Source organism: Anolis carolinensis, chromosome 1 (assembly GCF_035594765.1).
Source record: "Anolis carolinensis isolate JA03-04 chromosome 1, rAnoCar3.1.pri, whole genome shotgun sequence".
In the NCBI taxonomy this organism is placed as follows: Eukaryota; Metazoa; Chordata; class Lepidosauria; order Squamata; family Dactyloidae; genus Anolis; species Anolis carolinensis.
In genome coordinates, this window is record NC_085841.1 from 39,537,989 (window position 1) to 39,554,529 (window position 16,541).

The 16,541-nt window shown below is 44.3% G+C and overlaps 1 protein-coding gene across 1 annotated transcript in view; it reads left to right on the plus strand.

Moving 5' to 3' along the window:
* The window catches only part of psen2 (presenilin 2), a 54,540-nt gene extending 42,644 nt beyond the window's left edge, over nt 1–11,896 (plus strand). Inside the window, exon 12 of the mRNA XM_062972997.1 lies at nt 11,665–11,896. The gene's annotated coding sequence lies outside the window, so the exon portion shown is untranslated. The remainder of the gene's footprint in view (nt 1–11,664) is intronic.
* Nucleotides 11,897–16,541: the final 4,645 nt, after the last annotated feature.

The window sequence follows — 16,541 nt, forward strand, 5'->3', positions numbered from 1 at the left end:
TATCACAAAAACTTGAGCTGATAGGAAAAAACTGGTGCTATTTTTGGAATCAGCAGGTCATATATGCAAAAACAGGTCTAACATCTGAGGCATGAAAATGTGTGTTAAAAAAGGTAAAGGTTTCCCCTGACATTAAGTCCAGTCATGTCTGACTCTGGGGGTTGGTGCTCATCTCCATTTCTAAGCCGAAGAGCTGGCGTTGTCCGTAGACACCTCCAAGGTCATGTGGCTGGCATGACTGTATGGAGCAGATGGTTACAGGCAGGGCCGGCCGGAGATATTTTTTGATGTGAAGCGGGGGTGCTGAAAAGCGCCCCCGCCACCGGCGCCATGGCCCCGCCCAGCGTGCCCTGGCCCCGCCTCCCACGCTGCGTGGGAGGCGGGGCCAGGGCGAATAGTGAGGGGGCGGGGCCAGAGTTGGCCCCGCCCCCGCCCAGCGTGCCCTGGCCCCGCCTCCCACGCAGTGTGGGAGGCGGGGCCAGGGCACGCTGGGCGGGGGGGGGCAGAGTTGGCCCCGCCTCCCACGCTACCCCCGCTCGCCCGTCTGGCCATTTCTAGCAGGCCAGACTTCAGCGGAGCTCTGACGCCGCTCCCCCCCCCGCCCAGCGTGCCTTGGCCCTGCCTCCCACGCAACGTGGGAGGCGGGGCCAGGGCACGCTGGGCGGGGGGGGGGCAGAGTTGGCCCCGCCTCCCACGCTACCCCCGCTCGCCCGTCTGGCCTTTTGTAGCAGGCCAGACTTCAGCGGAGGTTCCTCCAGGCCGCAATCGCGGCCTGGAGGAACCTCCGCTGAAGTCTGGCCTGCTACAAAAGGCCAGACGGGCGAGCGGGGGTAGCGTGGGAGGCGGGGCCAGCTCTGAGGCCGCTCCCCCCCCGCCCAGCGTGCCTTGGCCCCGCCTCCCACGCTGTGTGGGAGGCAGGGCCAAGGCACGCTGGGCGGGGGGGGGGGAGCGGCGTCAGAGCTGGCCCCGCCTCCCACACTACTCCCGCTCGCCCGTCTGGCCTTTTGTAGCAGGCCAGACTGCAGCGGAGGTCCCTGCAGGCCGCGATTGCGGCCTGCAGGGACCTCCGCTGCAGTCTGGCCAGCTAGGAAAGGCCAGACGGGCCAGGGCGCACTGGGCGGGAGGCGGGGCACCGTCAGGGCGGTGCCCCGCCTCCCGCCCAGCCTGACGGCGCCCCCCCGGGCCTGCGCCCGAGGCGGCGGCGTCAGGGGCCTCAATAGTGGGGCCGGCCCTGGTTACAGGGATACCCTTACCTGTCCCAATAATAGCAACAATAATAACAATTAATAAATGGAATAAGTAGATATTTGCAGAAAGCCGGCATGATTTAACAGTTTGACCGCTGGATTACAAGTACACAGACTAGGATTTGGATTGGCCATGGAAACCCACTGGGTGACCTTTGGTAAGTCATCTTTCTCACTCTCAGAAGAAGACAAAGGCAAAACAGATCTTACCAAGAAAACTCTGTGAGAGACTTGTTTTAGTGTTACCACAAATTAGAAATTATTCAAAGACATACAAAAACAAAATATTTGCTGCTGTTTCAAGACTGGTGACAGCTTGAACCATTTGCTTCACTAAAAATCTAGTGGCAGGACAAGATTACAAGGAACAATTACAAGAGTGAACTTTTCTTAGACCCTTGATGCTCTCAGGGTAAAGAATTGAAGGGAAAGGAAAGTAGTAACAAAGAATAAGACTTTAGGTTGGATTTGCAGAGCTCATCTCCAGTGTGCCAGCTGCTGGACTGATGGCTTTTTTCTTTCCAGGAAGTTTATATTGCACTAAATTTGGGGAAGCAAATAATGTGACTCACGTCCTTCCTTTGACATTGCACGGTTTCAGTTCTGCCTCTCAATCTTGTGCAAGCTTGGTTATAACCAATAAATGGTGTTTTCTTTTGTTTGTTTTTTTCTTGAGATGTGGTCTGAATTGACTCCATGGTTTCTTTGCTTTATTCAGGAGTTCATTGCACATTTTACCATTATTATGATTAACTTTTTTAGCTGGTAATCATGTGATATAAGTAAGGCAATTTTAATAATTTTCTAATACAAAGCTGAGTTTCATTTTAGGTTCTTAATAAATTGTGAACTTTGTTTATGCTCTTGTCCATTAATTACTTTTTATGATTATTACAGTTTTAATTTGCAGTTACTTAAATGATGGTTACATTTAGCTAAACAAGGAATTGCAAATAAATAAACAAAAGTACACCACACACGCAGCAGGAGACGACGGGATCCCAGCTGAGTTGTTTAAAATTTTGGAAGATGACGCTGTCAAGGCGATGCATGCCATATGCCAGCAAATATGGAAAACACAAGAATGGCCATCAGACTGGAAAAAATCAGTTTACAGTAAAGTCTCACTTATCCAAGCTAAACGGGCCAGCAGAAGCTTGGATAAGCGAATATCTTGGATAATGAGGGATTAAGGAAAAGCCTATTAAACATCAAATTAGGTTATGATTTTACAAATTAAGCACCAAAACATCATGTTTTACAACAAATTTGACAGAAAAAGCAGTTCAATATGCAGTAATGTTCCGTCCCCCAGGACGATGGTTTGCCTTACCTATTGGTCGTTTGTTTGTTTTCCCTCCTTTGCATTTTGTTTCAGCCTCTGGCTGCAAAAGCCTAGGAAAAGTGGCTTGGAGTCTGCAAGAGCTGGCTGCAGTTTTCTTTGCAATGATTGGTCAAAGAGTACAACATCTTAGGACCGCCCTTTTTTACCAGGGTCTAGTCTCCATTTTGGAGCCTCATTTTGGCTATAGTCTTCCAACGTGCTGCAGCTGTGCAAAGCTAACTGGGACAAATCATCCTCAAAATCAGGCCAATCTAAGCCTATCCAAATTAGATAAGTATTGAATTATACTGATCTGGAATAGGAAATCTAGTTAGAGGAGCAGGGTTATTCCGTCGCTTCTAGAACTAATCTTTGCTGTAAAGATAGGGAAGGAAAGAGTTTCTCCTTCTAATATAGACAGCGTGATTAGGGTATAGTGGTTTTATAATCACCTTTGCCTTCTGGAACCAGGGATAATTCTGTAACTAAAACCTATAGAAATGTGTTTCATTTTCTGTAACTTTAAGATCTGTGCCAGGTTTACAACCTTGTATGAATAAACATCCTTTTTTTTGAAGTTTTCCAGACTCAGTCGTTCAATATTTTTAGGACAGCTTATAGGGATTTGCAGTTCGCCCGGATAAAGGACGGCACGTTTCAGCTTTATAGTTTTTTTATTGTCTGGCGGACGGCACAGTTTTGAGGGCGGTCAGCGGTTTTTCCGCTTGAGCTAGCCTGCACGGCCATAGAGACTTTGCTTTTGTTGGTCTGTTGCAGTGAAGCTTGCTGCCAGGCCGATAGGCAAGTGAGAGAGTGGGGCTCCATTCCTTCAGCCTCTGCAGTATCCTGCTCTTCAGCTCGCGTGTGTGCGAGTAGCCCCGCGGCTGCTTCTGCAATTGCACAGCTGTGCAAAACCCAGCAATCTACCCTGAGCTCCTTCGGCGGCAGGCATCGAGCCGCGGAGCTCCAGCAGTAGTTCTTGGGCCCACACGGAGGTGGTGAGTCCAGAAGCACCAGGCCGGGACCCAGATAAGCCTGGCAACTCCGAAAGAAAGTTCTGGCTGAGTCTTCACAGTGGCTAGGATCTCGGCCGGGACAGTCGCCTGGCGGTGGTGACCTGCCTCATCGTCCAGCAGTGGTGACCTGCCTCATCGTCCTGCGGTGGTGACCCGTTTCATCGACCTGCGGTGGTGACCTGTTTCATCGACCTGCGGCGGTGACCTGTCTCATCGTCCTGCGGTGGTGACCTCCCTTCACAGCGGGGAGGAGGCGTCTCTTCTCTCCTCCTTTCCAAAGCCAGCCTCGGTGCTCCTTCGGCGGCAGGCCTCGAGCCGCAGAGCACAAGGTGCTTGAAAATTTGGCGAAGTCGCCATTTTGGCAGTTTACGTCACTCGGGCAAGGGAGGTATCAAGTGGCAAGTTGCTGTCAGTTGGCATTTTGCAGCTTGCCCACCAAAGTCTGGCGCCAAAGGTCACAATCTTTGTAAAGTATAGTTACTTAGTGATATATATTGCTATGGTTAAGTGCTGTGCATTGTATTATATATTGCATTTGCTTTTATTGTAAATTTACTTGCAGGTATATTGCATTTGCCTTTGTTGTAAATTTACTTGCTATTAAGAATATATAATGTCTATGCAATTTCAAGATGATACAAATGGTATATCTCCTTCTGAGGCTGAAATTAGGAATGAAAGGCCCCAAAGGATAAAGCACCCTTCAGCCAAGATGCTAGCCCATCTAATAGATGAAAAGGAGCTTCTCCATGTGAGGTTAGGTTCGGCATGGGAGCGCATTGTAACATTAATGGGCAGAATAGAGAGCTTGGGTATTACAAGGGTGCCATCCATATTACAGACAGACCTTGAAGAGACCTTCGGTCTTTGGAGGGGTTTGGTGTCTAAGATAGTCCAGGTCCTCGAGCGCATTAACGCCAAGGATTCAGAGTTAGAAATAGTGAGTGTTTTAGCTGACACTAATGAGAAAGAAAATAGGGTGAGGGCTATCCTAGCTTCCTTATGCAGCCATGAGACCAATCTTTTAAAATCACCTGCTGTGGCACTTAGTCTTAAGTCCAACCGCTCTAGTCAGGTATCTAAACTAAGGGAGCGTGCATCGTCTAAACACAGCCACTCTAGCAAGTCTTCTGCTGCTGGGAGTGCCATCTCTTCCCTAGCTGCCTTGCACATTAAGGAGGCTGCACGTCTGGAGCTGCAGAGTAAAGTGGCGGGGGCGGAGGCTGATGCTAAGGCAGCTGATCTCACCCTTCCCTTTAAAGAAGAAGAGCAACGACTGCAAATAGAACAGGCCCATAGACGAAGCGAAATGCAAATAGAACAGGCCCATAGACAAAGCGAAATGCAAATAGAACAGGCTCGTATAGAGATGCTTAGAATAAAGATGGATGCCGCAGCCAAAAGGGTAAGGGCTGAGACTTTGGCCAAAGCCCTAATTGAGCCACTCACAGAAGAAAATGTAAGCCAGTTACCAATACAGGATCCTTCTGCCAAAGTGTTTGCGCACCTTGGCAGCATGAACAGCCAGTTTTCGGATGAGGAACAGGAAGACTTCTCTCCTTACCCAGAGCAGGGCCCCAAAGTCACTTTTGAGTTTCCTGCAGAGCAGAGCGTCATAGCGGGGAGCTCACCCTTGCTTGAGCTACCTGTGCCTCCTGCTAAAACCCTAGGTCAGTCAATCAGGGCCTCAAGGCCGAGTGCTAGTTGGCCCCTACAGACAGCTGCACAGGGAGCCATCGATTCGTCAGTGGTCGATGTCATCCCTCCAAGAGGCCAAAGGTTGACGCAAGGTGCACGGTGGGAGTCCACTCCACAACAGCAAACTCCTCAATTGTTCCCTTCAACGCCAGAGTCCCAGCTTGTCTCCATCATCAGAAGCCCCAGAAGAGATCTTAAGGACAAGGGTGTCGAAAAGTTTTCGGACAAGCCTGAGGAATTTCTTCTCTGGAAGGCCACCTTCCAGAGAGCAATCAGAGACTTAAAGTTATTGCCTGAGGAAGAACTGACTCTTCTGGCTGCATGGTTGGGCCCAGCCTCATCCTCACAAGTTAAGAAGATCTACGCAGCCCACGTAGCCGATCCCGACAAAGCCCTGGAAAAGGCCTGGGCCAGGTTGCAGCAGAGGTATGGGGCCAGCACAGAGATTGAAGCATCTCTTATGGACAAGCTCCAAAGGTTCCCAGCTTTAAAACTCAAAGACTTCAAACTCTTGTGGGACCTCAGCGATCTCCTTACGGAATTAGAGTCGGCCAAGGAGAATCCAGAACTGCCCGGTTTGAGGTGCCTCGATCAGCACCTGTCCCAGAGGCAGATCTTGACCAAGCTGCCCTTCACTTTGCAAGAACGCTGGGGACAGGAGGTCTTCAACTACAAGGAGGCCCACTCCCAGGCATACCCTCCATTTTCTCATTTAGTCCAGTTCATCACCAGGGCGGCCAGAGAAAGGAATGATCCACAGACGGGCCTCCCCACCTTATACCAAGGGAGCCAGCCAGAGAAGGCACCTAAAGTGGAGAAAAAACCATCCAGAGAGGCCAAAAGACCGGTTAGTGTTAAGGCTGTTGAAACTCAGCACAGGGCCAACGAATCCAAGTCAGAGGTGAAGGAGGTGCTCTGCCCCATTCACCAAAAGCCTCACAGTTTGGCCAACTGCCGGGAATTTGGCAAGAAGCCTTATAAAGAAAGACAACAGATTGTTCAGAAGCTGGGCATATGTTTTAGGTGCTGTGGAGCAACTCTTCACTTTGCATCCAATTGCAAAGAGGACGTCAAATGCGCAAGGTGTAACAGCCCTAAGCATTGCACCGCGATGCACAACTCTGACGCTGTCTCCCACGCCAAAGGGGACACGTTTTCCAAAAAAGGGTCATCTACTGAAGCCACCAACATGCAGGCCGCGTCACGGATGCAGGAGGATGCTCCATCGGTCGCCTGCACTAAACTATGCTCTGACGTGCACCAGCTTAGAGTCTGCCATCCCATCTGCCTAGCAGATGTATATCCAGCCAGAAGACCTTGGCTTAAAAAGAGACTTTATGTGGCTTTGGATTCACAAAGCGACGCCTCCCTGGCGACTCTAGAGTTTTTCCAACTGTTTGACATAAAAACCCAGACGGTCGACTACACCATGTCCACCTGTGTAGGGAAGAAGAAGTTGCAGGGTCGCATAGCATCCGGCTTTGTTGTCTCCTCTTGTGACCAGAAGAGACTGTTCGAGTTACCAGACCTCATTGAGTGTTCCTCTATTCCCCGGAACAAAAGGCAGATTGTCACCAGAGAAGTCGTGGAAGCCCATCCTCACTTGCGAAGGCTGAAGAACGCCTTACCTGCTTTCCGTCCAGATGTGGACATTGCCCTTCTGCTTGGTGCGGACTGTCCGAACTTGTTCTATGTGAACGACCAAGTTAAGGGACCTCCAGGGGCGCCCATTGCTCAGCTGCTACCACTAGGCTGGACAGTTACAGGCCCAGTGTGCATAAATAGGATGCACCCTCCATCGTCGGTGGGCACTCGTCAAGCGCACGTGCTTCAAGGCAGTCGCCCCACACTAATGCATAGCTGTTTGAGTCATATCTCGGTCTATTGTCAGGGGATAACACCAGAGTATTCTTCCATCTTTGAAGTCTCCGAAAGGGATGAAACTACAGCGCTTTCCAAAGATGAACAGGGGTTTTTAGAGATCATGAACTCTCAAGTTTCCCGGAGTCCAGAGGGAAATTGGATAGCCCCTCTGCCTTTTAAAGCAGAAAAACCCACTTTGCCAAACAACAGGCATGTGACAGAAAAAAGACTCTGGTCACTGAAGAAGATAGGATGGGATCAAGAGCTGACCCCATCGGTGAAAGCAGCTTGGGCAAATTGGACTTCTCAAGCTGAAGGACTGGAAACCATCACAGTTCCCAGACAATTTGTTCCCTGCAAGGCGATGATAGAACCCACCACAGAACTTCACATCTTCTGTGATGCATCGGAACGAGCCATAGCAGCTGTGGGATACATGCGGCAAAGGGACAAGAATGACTGCCACGTTGGGTTCATCATGGCAAAAGCCAAAATAGCTCCTATGGGAACTTCAATACCCCGGCTGGAATTGTGTGCAGCAGTTCTTGCTGTCCAGCTCTGGCGCATCATCCAGCAAGAGATAGGAGACTTGTTTCAAGATGTCCATTTCCACACGGACAGTACAGTTGTGCTTGGTTACATCAACAACACAACCAAAAGATTCAAAGTGTACGTAGCAAATAGAATTAACAACATTCTATCTAGCTCCACACCTAGCCAGTGGCATCATGTTGCCACAAATGACAACCCAGCCGACATCGCTTCTAGAGGAGCATCAGCTCAACGAGTTTTAAGATCCAGTTGGTTGATGGGTCCCCGATGTTTAGCGGATGTCTACTTCCCGTTGGTCTTTTCACCTTCGGAAAGCATAGAATTACCAGAGTCTGTTCCAGAAATAACAGCCTGCAAGACCACCACTGCAATCAAGACAGGCCAAAGATCTTACCTGGAACTACACCGCTTTGAGCATTTTTCAGAGTGGCGCAGTCTTCAGAGAGCAGTTGCTAGGCTCATACATCACTTAGTCTGCAAAGATAGTCAGCCTTTGCAAGTTCAGGACATGTTGAAGGCTAAGGGAGTAATACTCAGGTCAGTTCAGAGGCATGAGTTTAGTCTAGAAATAGCCAGGTTAGAACAAGGGCTTAACACCCCCAGCCGGAGTTTCTTGCGTGAGCTGAACCCATTTCTGGATAAAGAGGGCATTTTAAGAGTGGGAGGGAGGTTAGCTAAGGCTAAACTCAAAGTGTGTATAAAAAACCCCATCATCATACCCCCTAATAGTCACACTGCATTGCTGCTCGTTCGGCATCACCATGAAAGGATCCATCATCAAGGTAGAACTCTGACTGAGGCGACCCTTAGAAATGAAGGCCTGTGGGTGGTAAATGCTAAAAGTTTGGTCAGCAGTGTTATTTTTAAGTGTGTCAAATGTCGGCGACTCAGACGTAACAGTCAGAGTCAGCTAATGGCAGAACTACCTCAGGATAGGATTTTGACAGACCCACCCTTTTCCCATGTGGGAATCAATGTGTTTGGTCCTTGGGAAATTGTTACCAGAAAAACCAGGGGTGGTGTTGTAAATAATAAAAGATGGGCGGTTTTGTTTACTTGTTTGTCAAAACGAACCGTCTATATTGAGGATGTAGAGGGAATGGACACTTCATCATTCATAAATGCCTTGAAAAAGTTTATAGCCCTCAGAGGGCCAATTAAGTCAATTTGGTCGGACTGTGGCACCAATTTTGCATGTGCAGACCTTAGCCAACCACTTCTGGAAGAGGTGGAAGGCCGAATACTTAAGCCAGCTTCAAACCAGAAGACTAGCAAACCCCAAAGGACAATGTCAAGGTGGGAAACCTTGTGTTGCTAAAGGACAAAGACTTGCCCCGCTATGCCCGGCCTATGGGCATTATACTAAAGACCTTTCCTTGCCCTGACGGTAAGGTTAGAAAAGTTCAGGTAAAGACTCATAGTAAGGACAAAATGTCTGTCCTAGACAGACCAACCAGCAATCTCGTGTTGCTTGTCCAAAGTGTGTAAGTTTTATACTGTTTTATTGTTGTGTATACAAAGGTGTTTGTATGTTTTTGAGTGGTAAATTCCCACATCCTGGGAATTTAAGCGGGGAGTGTTCCGTCCCCCAGGACGATGGTTTGCCTTACCTATTGGTCGTTTGTTTGTTTTCCCTCCTTTGCATTTTGTTTCAGCCTCTGGCTGCAAAAGCCTAGGAAAAGTGGCTTGGAATCTGCAAGAGCTGGCTGCAGTTTTCTTTGCAATGATTGGTCAAAGAGTACAACATCTTAGGACCGCCCTTTTTTACCAGGGTCTAGTCTCCATTTTGGAGCCTCATTTTGGCTATAGTCTTCCAACGTGCTGCAGCTGTGCAAAGCTAACTGGGACAAATCATCCTCAAAATCAGGCCAATCTAAGCCTATCCAAATTAGATAAGTATTGAATTATACTGATCTGGAATAGGAAATCTAGTTAGAGGAGCAGGGTTATTCCGTCGCTTCTAGAACTAATCTTTGCTGTAAAGATAGGGAAGGAAAGAGTTTCTCCTTCTAATATAGACAGCGTGATTAGGGTATAGTGGTTTTATAATCACCTTTGCCTTCTGGAACCAGGGATAATTCTGTAACTAAAACCTATAGAAATTTGTTTCATTTTCTGTAACTTTAAGATCTGTGCCAGGTTTACAACCTTGTATGAATAAACATCCTTTTTTTTGAAGTTTTCCAGACTCAGTCGTTCAATATTTTTAGGACAGCTTATAGGGATTTGCAGTTCGCCCGGATAAAGGACGGCACGTTTCAGCTTTATAGTTTTTTTATTGTCTGGCGGACGGCACAAGTAATGTTATGTTGTAATTACTGTATTTATGAATTTAGCACCAAAATATCATGATATATTGAAAACATTGACTACAAAAATGGCTTGGATAATCCAGAAACTTGCATAAGCGAGGCTTGGATAAGTGAGACTCTACTGTATATCCCCACACCCAAAAAAAGGGAAACGCCAAAGAATGCTCAAACTTCCGTACAGTGGCACTTATTTCCCATGTCAGTAAGGTAATGCTCAAGATCCTGCAAGGCAGACTCCAGCAATACATGGAGCGAGAGTTGCCAGATGTCCAAGCTGGGTTCAGAAAAGGCAGAGGAGCAAGAGACCAAATTGCCAATATCTGCTGGATAATGGAGGAAGCCAGGGAGTTTCAGAAAAACATCTATTTCTGCTTTATTGACTATTCTAAAGCCTTTGACTGTGTGGATCATAATAAACTGTGGCATGTTCTTGGTGGTATGGGGATACCAAGTCACTTTGTCTGTCTCCTGAGAAATCTGTATAAAGACCAAGTAGCCACAGTAAAAACAAATCATGGAACAACAGACTGATTCAAGATTGGGAAAGGAGTACAGCAGGGCTGCATACTTTCACCCTCCCTATTCAACTTGTACACAGAACACATCATGTGACGTGCGGGGCTTGACGAATCCAAGGCTGGAGTTAAAATTGCTGGAAGAAAATGGAAGGAAAAAGGATGACAGGCCGACCAAGGGCGAGACGGATGGATGTTATCCTTGAAGTAACTGGCTTGACCTTGAAGGAACTGGGGGCAGCAACGGCCGACAGGAAGCTCTGGCGTGGACTGGTCCATGAGGTCACAAAGAGTCAGAAACAACTGCGTGAATGAAGAAGAAGAAACACCACACATATAGTTTCTCATAAGCTCAGGACCTGATATAAAATATATCATGTACAGGTTGAGCATTCCTTATCCAGAAATCCAAAATGTTCCAAAATCCAAACCTGTTCACACAGGTGACAGTAATAGTAACTCTATTGATTTTTGATGGTTTAGCTTACACACGTTTTGTTTCAAGCACAAAACTTATAAAAATATTGCATATTAATTTACCTTCAGGCTAGGTGTATAAGGTATATGAAACACAAATGAACATTGTATTTAGACCTGAGTTTCATTTCCAAGATATCTCATTATATAGGTGCAAATATTCCAAAACCCAGAAAAAAACAAAATCCAAAACATTTCTGCATTTCAGATAAGAGATATTCAACTTCTATTAAGAAAGCCCAGATCCACCCAGACAGTTCAGTGGATGCTGTGTAAATTGTTGTTTCCAATTCATGGTGACTCTAGGAGGGAGCTATCATGGATTGTTCTTTGTAGATTTGTTCAGAATGAGTTTGCCATGACCTTCCTCTGAAGATAGAATCAAACCACTGCACCATACTGACTGTGTTCATTCTGAGTATCTATTATGAGTGGGATTTGGGGAGTTGGTACCATTGTTATTACTCCCATAATCTCAGCAAATGCGTTTCTTCTGGTTTTACTCTATCCTATTGTTCTTGCGAGAGTGTGGATACCACACCACTTTCTAATCTAATTAAGGTACTCTCCGAAGCTCAAAATTGAACATGATAAAAACAAGTAGTGGGATGGAATGTTATTTGCTTGTTACACTTATAAATTGTACTCTCTGCTTTTCAGATGTCCAAAAATACTGCATATAGAAACTGCTAGAAAAAAGGAAACTGGACAGAATCCTTACCCAGGAAGTCATCACTTATGTTATAGGGTGGATTCAGGAGTTGCAGTCCAAATCAGTTGCTTTCTTTCTTACTTTCTGAATTTTATCACCATAAAAGGAAGATATGAAAAAGTAAAAATCCTATCTGATTGCACAAAGGATTCCAACAGACTTCTGTTTTTTGCCCACCTCTCTCTTTCTCTCTATCTCGCCTTTGTTTTGGTGTCCTCTTGCCTGTGTTCATCCACTTAATTGATTTACTCAAGGTAGGAGTCTCTAGTGCTTCAGAATGAGATAAGGAAACTCCTGTGAACTTCAACAGAGTGCTTTGCTTTGTTGTACTTTGGACCCAGAACTTCCTTATTTTTCTTTTTGGTTATTGATGGCTATGATCTCATTCACCTTGAACAGGTGCAATTCAGATCTAGGCTCCAAGGCTGTCTCTGTTTTGCACATAGTGCGATACCGAGTGGCATTGGATATCTTTAGGAAGGAGGAGTACCAGTATTGCTCAATGAATCTACTGTGTGCAAAACAGTGCTACCTGCCTTCTGAACATGTGAAAGGTCTGTTTGAAGAGGTACCTTTAGAAACTGGTCCTTTCTGTGACCCTGGAAATAAAAGATATCTATATCCATAGCCCCATTTTAGGGGATTTGCGGATCTGGAAATTATATAGTCCAAAAGCATACAATGAGCCCTCCACATTTGCTGTAGTTAGGGGGCAGAGGACACATATAAGAGCAAAAAACTCCAAATTGTACAAACACTGTGTTTTACTTGAGAAAAACCATTCCATGGCCAACATCTGCCAGAAGCAGACCAAAGAACTGCACTGGAGGATTTAGAGATTTCTAGAAACGTGTTCTCTTTAGATCAGGCATGGGCAAACTTCAGACCGCCAGGTGTTTTGGACTTCAACTTCCATAATTCCTAACAGCCAGTAAATTGGCTGGGATTTCTGGGAGTTGAAGTCCAAAACACCTGGAGAGCTGAAGTTTGATCATGCCTGATCTAGACACCTCTGGGAGAAGTTTATAGAATTATACTGGAAAACCAAGACATTTTAATAAAACTGCAAGTGCGGAGGGTGGACAATAATTTTACCTAGGCAATATGAACAGAATTCAGCTTTCTTCAATAGTACAGGTCCCCATATACTAGATTTGGGTAAGAAAGGGAGGCTCAGGGTGCATTCAGACTGTTTAAAAAGAATGACCAAGGTTTTGTTTCAGTTCTTTCCAATTTAAGTTTGGAATCCATACTCATTTTATTTGACCTAGAATATTTTCTATCAGCTTCCGGCATGATTAGAGATGTTTTATAGCAGCAACCCAGTGAAATTTAACCCAAAATAAACTCAGAAAAAATAGGAACAAGATCAGGGCAGTGGGATGACTCATGGACAGCAAGTTGAGTAGGGAGTAACTTTCTTGTTCACTGTCAAACAAAACAACTGTTGTGTTGATGCCTAGGAGGAGGCAGTAAGGGATTCACTGACACAACAATAGCATTCTTTGGAAAAAGAAAAGCAGGCAAACAACGAATCAATTTGAATGGTATGAGAGATGGTGAGAGGTACCAAAGAGACTGACACATTCTCCAAACCTTCTCCCCACAAACTGAGAAGGAAGCATGGGGAGAAAGAATAAAGATGTTGCTCCCAAGGTGGATTATTAAGTGTGTAAGGCACAGTGTAGCTGGTGGTATAGGGGAGAGAGTACAGATTATTTTGAGGGTCACCAAGAACTTACATATGAAAGAGGACTAGAAGACTTACATGGCTCTACATGGCAGAAAGTATATTTGCTTTATAAATAAAATGATAAAATTATAAATTTCCCAGTGTATTCTGCACCCCTCCCTCCTGGATCAGTTTTTTCAATCAGTCTGGATGTGCTCTTGGAAGAATTATTATCATTATTTATTTAAGCCACTCTTGCACTGTTCCCTTGCCAAAAAGACTGACCAACTAAATTATACAAGATGAAAAATTGAAGAAGACAGGAGAAGAAAGATAAAGTCAGAAAGAAATACCTAAGGAGTCCTTTTTTAAAAGTAAAGGTGGGAAAACAGTTCAGGGAAAGAAAGAACATAATGAAGTTGTGGTAGAGCTGCAGGACATTTATCAGCTGGTGCCCAATGGCCAACTGGTGGGATGTAATGGTTAGGGATGCTGTGAGGATGAAATGGAGAGCAGGGAAACCATGTACTCAGTGAAGAAGCACACTGAAGGAAAGACAAAGCAGAAATGTAATAACAGAAATAAAGGTTTCTCCAGTCTGCACATGCACAGAAACAGATGAGATACATTTATGTTATGTGACTGCAGTCTTTAATACACTTTTGCCTGTAGTGGATTATTACCTTGTGTTGTTATTTTGTTCAATGTCTGTGTCTTCACTCAGTTGTGAAGTACATATCATATACAGATTGGAAGGCTGGAGACATCTCCTATAACAACTAAACAACATGCTCCTTCTGTCAAAATGAGATTGATTTTGTAAAGCAATAACAGTGGCTTTTTGCAGACTCATAGAGAAGCAGGAAACATATAGAAGAAGCTGGATCAGAGTTCTGGGTTCTCGATCCTTGTCAAGAAGTCTGTTGTGTTCTATGATTTGGTGGTTGCAAATCAAACTGAGCAGAGTTCCACGTTCTTAAGTGAGCTAGCTGGAATGGTGGGAAGAAAGCATCTGTAATTGCTGGTTTGGAGGGTGAGAGAATATTAAAGATTGTGTAACGTTTGCAAAGTAATTAGAAATGTTTTACAAGAGCTGTTATACAGCTAATGAATTGGAACAGCAGCTTCTAAACAGCAAACTGTGGGAACTTCTAGAAGAGAATTGTTGGCTTTCCCTGGTCATTTCCATGACTTGGCACCGTCTAATGATAATGGATCATGAAGTGTTTTAAGTATTTGGAAGAAGCTATGCTCTTTCCAGGGGGTAAAATGGACCAAAACAATCTAGCCTTCTTTGGCAAGGAATGTGGGAGAGTCTATGTTGTAGGAATTGGTTGCAGGCACATGCCTTTTCTAAGCATAATTTCTTCATGCTAATAGTTCAGCATGCTCTTATATATGTCCTTGTAATGTCTGTTCTAATTTAGGGGCACAGGATCATCATAAAGATGGAAAAACTGATAACACCTCCACACGTTTCTTTTTATCTGAGAGATCTTCTCTGAAGGAATCTCTCCTCCAGCACAACTCTGCCAGAAGTTGATAATAGAATAATAATAATAATAATAATAATAATAATAATAATAATTATTATTATTATTATTATTATTATTATTATCTGCATTTCTATACTGCTTTTCTCACCCCTCAACATGGTTTACAACATAATAAATGGCAAAATTCAATGCCTCACATATGTATAAAAATATATCACATATTTAAATCAAAAACATATAACTGTAGATTAAACCATTAAAACTATAAAAAAAACATCAAACAGACATACGCATGAAACATGTTATTGCAGCAATTACTGTAGATCCCTTCGCTTCCCTCACCATCACCACCCATCTCCCCTGGAAGGCCTAGAAAGAAATTAATTAAATGTGTGAGTATTGAAATCCACGAAATTTAAACTACAATGGGGAGGGCTGACTCTATATTTACACTCAAATATTGGCATGCAGAATGGTATACTAATAAAATCCACTAAAAACAAAACAAAACAAAACACTGAAGTAACTATCCTACACATACTTTTCTTCCCAGTGTGAAAGTTTCATTGTTATCGGTAGCATTTACTTTACTGTAAACATGCCCAGGATTACACTGGTCCAAAGAGTTCCTTCTGAGGGATGAGAGACAAAAAAGCTCTGAATCATTGCTTTTTGGATGGCAATTCCTAGAATCTTCCAGCAAACATGGCCACTGGGATTTGTAGCCTTTTTTCAAGTAAGGATTATAAATGAATTCAGAAGAACTGTATGTATACATAAACGAAGTATTTTAAAGACATTTTGTATCTCAATTATACTATATTTTAGTCCGTACTTCCTTTTGCTCACCCTTTCGAAAGGCACCTTGTCAAAAAAATAACAAGTAGCAGAAGTCTACTTTATTTTATATATGCAAATATTAGTTAACGATGCATGTCTTAGCTCCTGGTCAAGATTGCATTCTCCTCAAGATAACTTAACAATATAAAATTTAGAATTTTGTATCCTTATGATCAGCATGCAAATGCTTAAGTAAGTACTCAAAGGGTATCAGATCCATCCCATCTAATCTTGGAATCTAAGGAAAGTTTATTTGAATACAGATTACATATATTTCAAAGCAAAGAACCTGCAAAACCACCACAAAGTGTTTCTTGGCTAAGTAAACCCTATGAAATTTATGGAGGTGCCATAACTCAACAGGCAACTTGGAGACATGCACAAACATAACCAGTTTGCACAGGTCATACATTAATTTAAGTAGCCTTAAGGAGAAACTCCTCATGAAATGGCAGTCTGTATTATTTTGTTTACTTCAAAAGCTCTTATGTTATAGGGTGGGTACTTCTAGTCTCAGCTATAGTACAGCCACTGAATTAATTACTGAAAGGTAGGTCAATGTCTAGATAAACCCAATTGATTTGATGGGATCATTCTGATTTGTCCTAGCAATTGGATTTGGGGTGTACTATGTACTTTCTTTGTGCTTAGCTCAATCTTACAAATTAATTATTTGCATTGCAGAGAACCAACTGTAGCTATTAACTATTTTCTTTTATTTTTTTTAAAAAATGTATATGATGCATTTAGCACCATATTGTCACATTCTGTTTTTTTGTCACAGGTCTCCCTACTTAATGTGATTCAACTCCAGTTG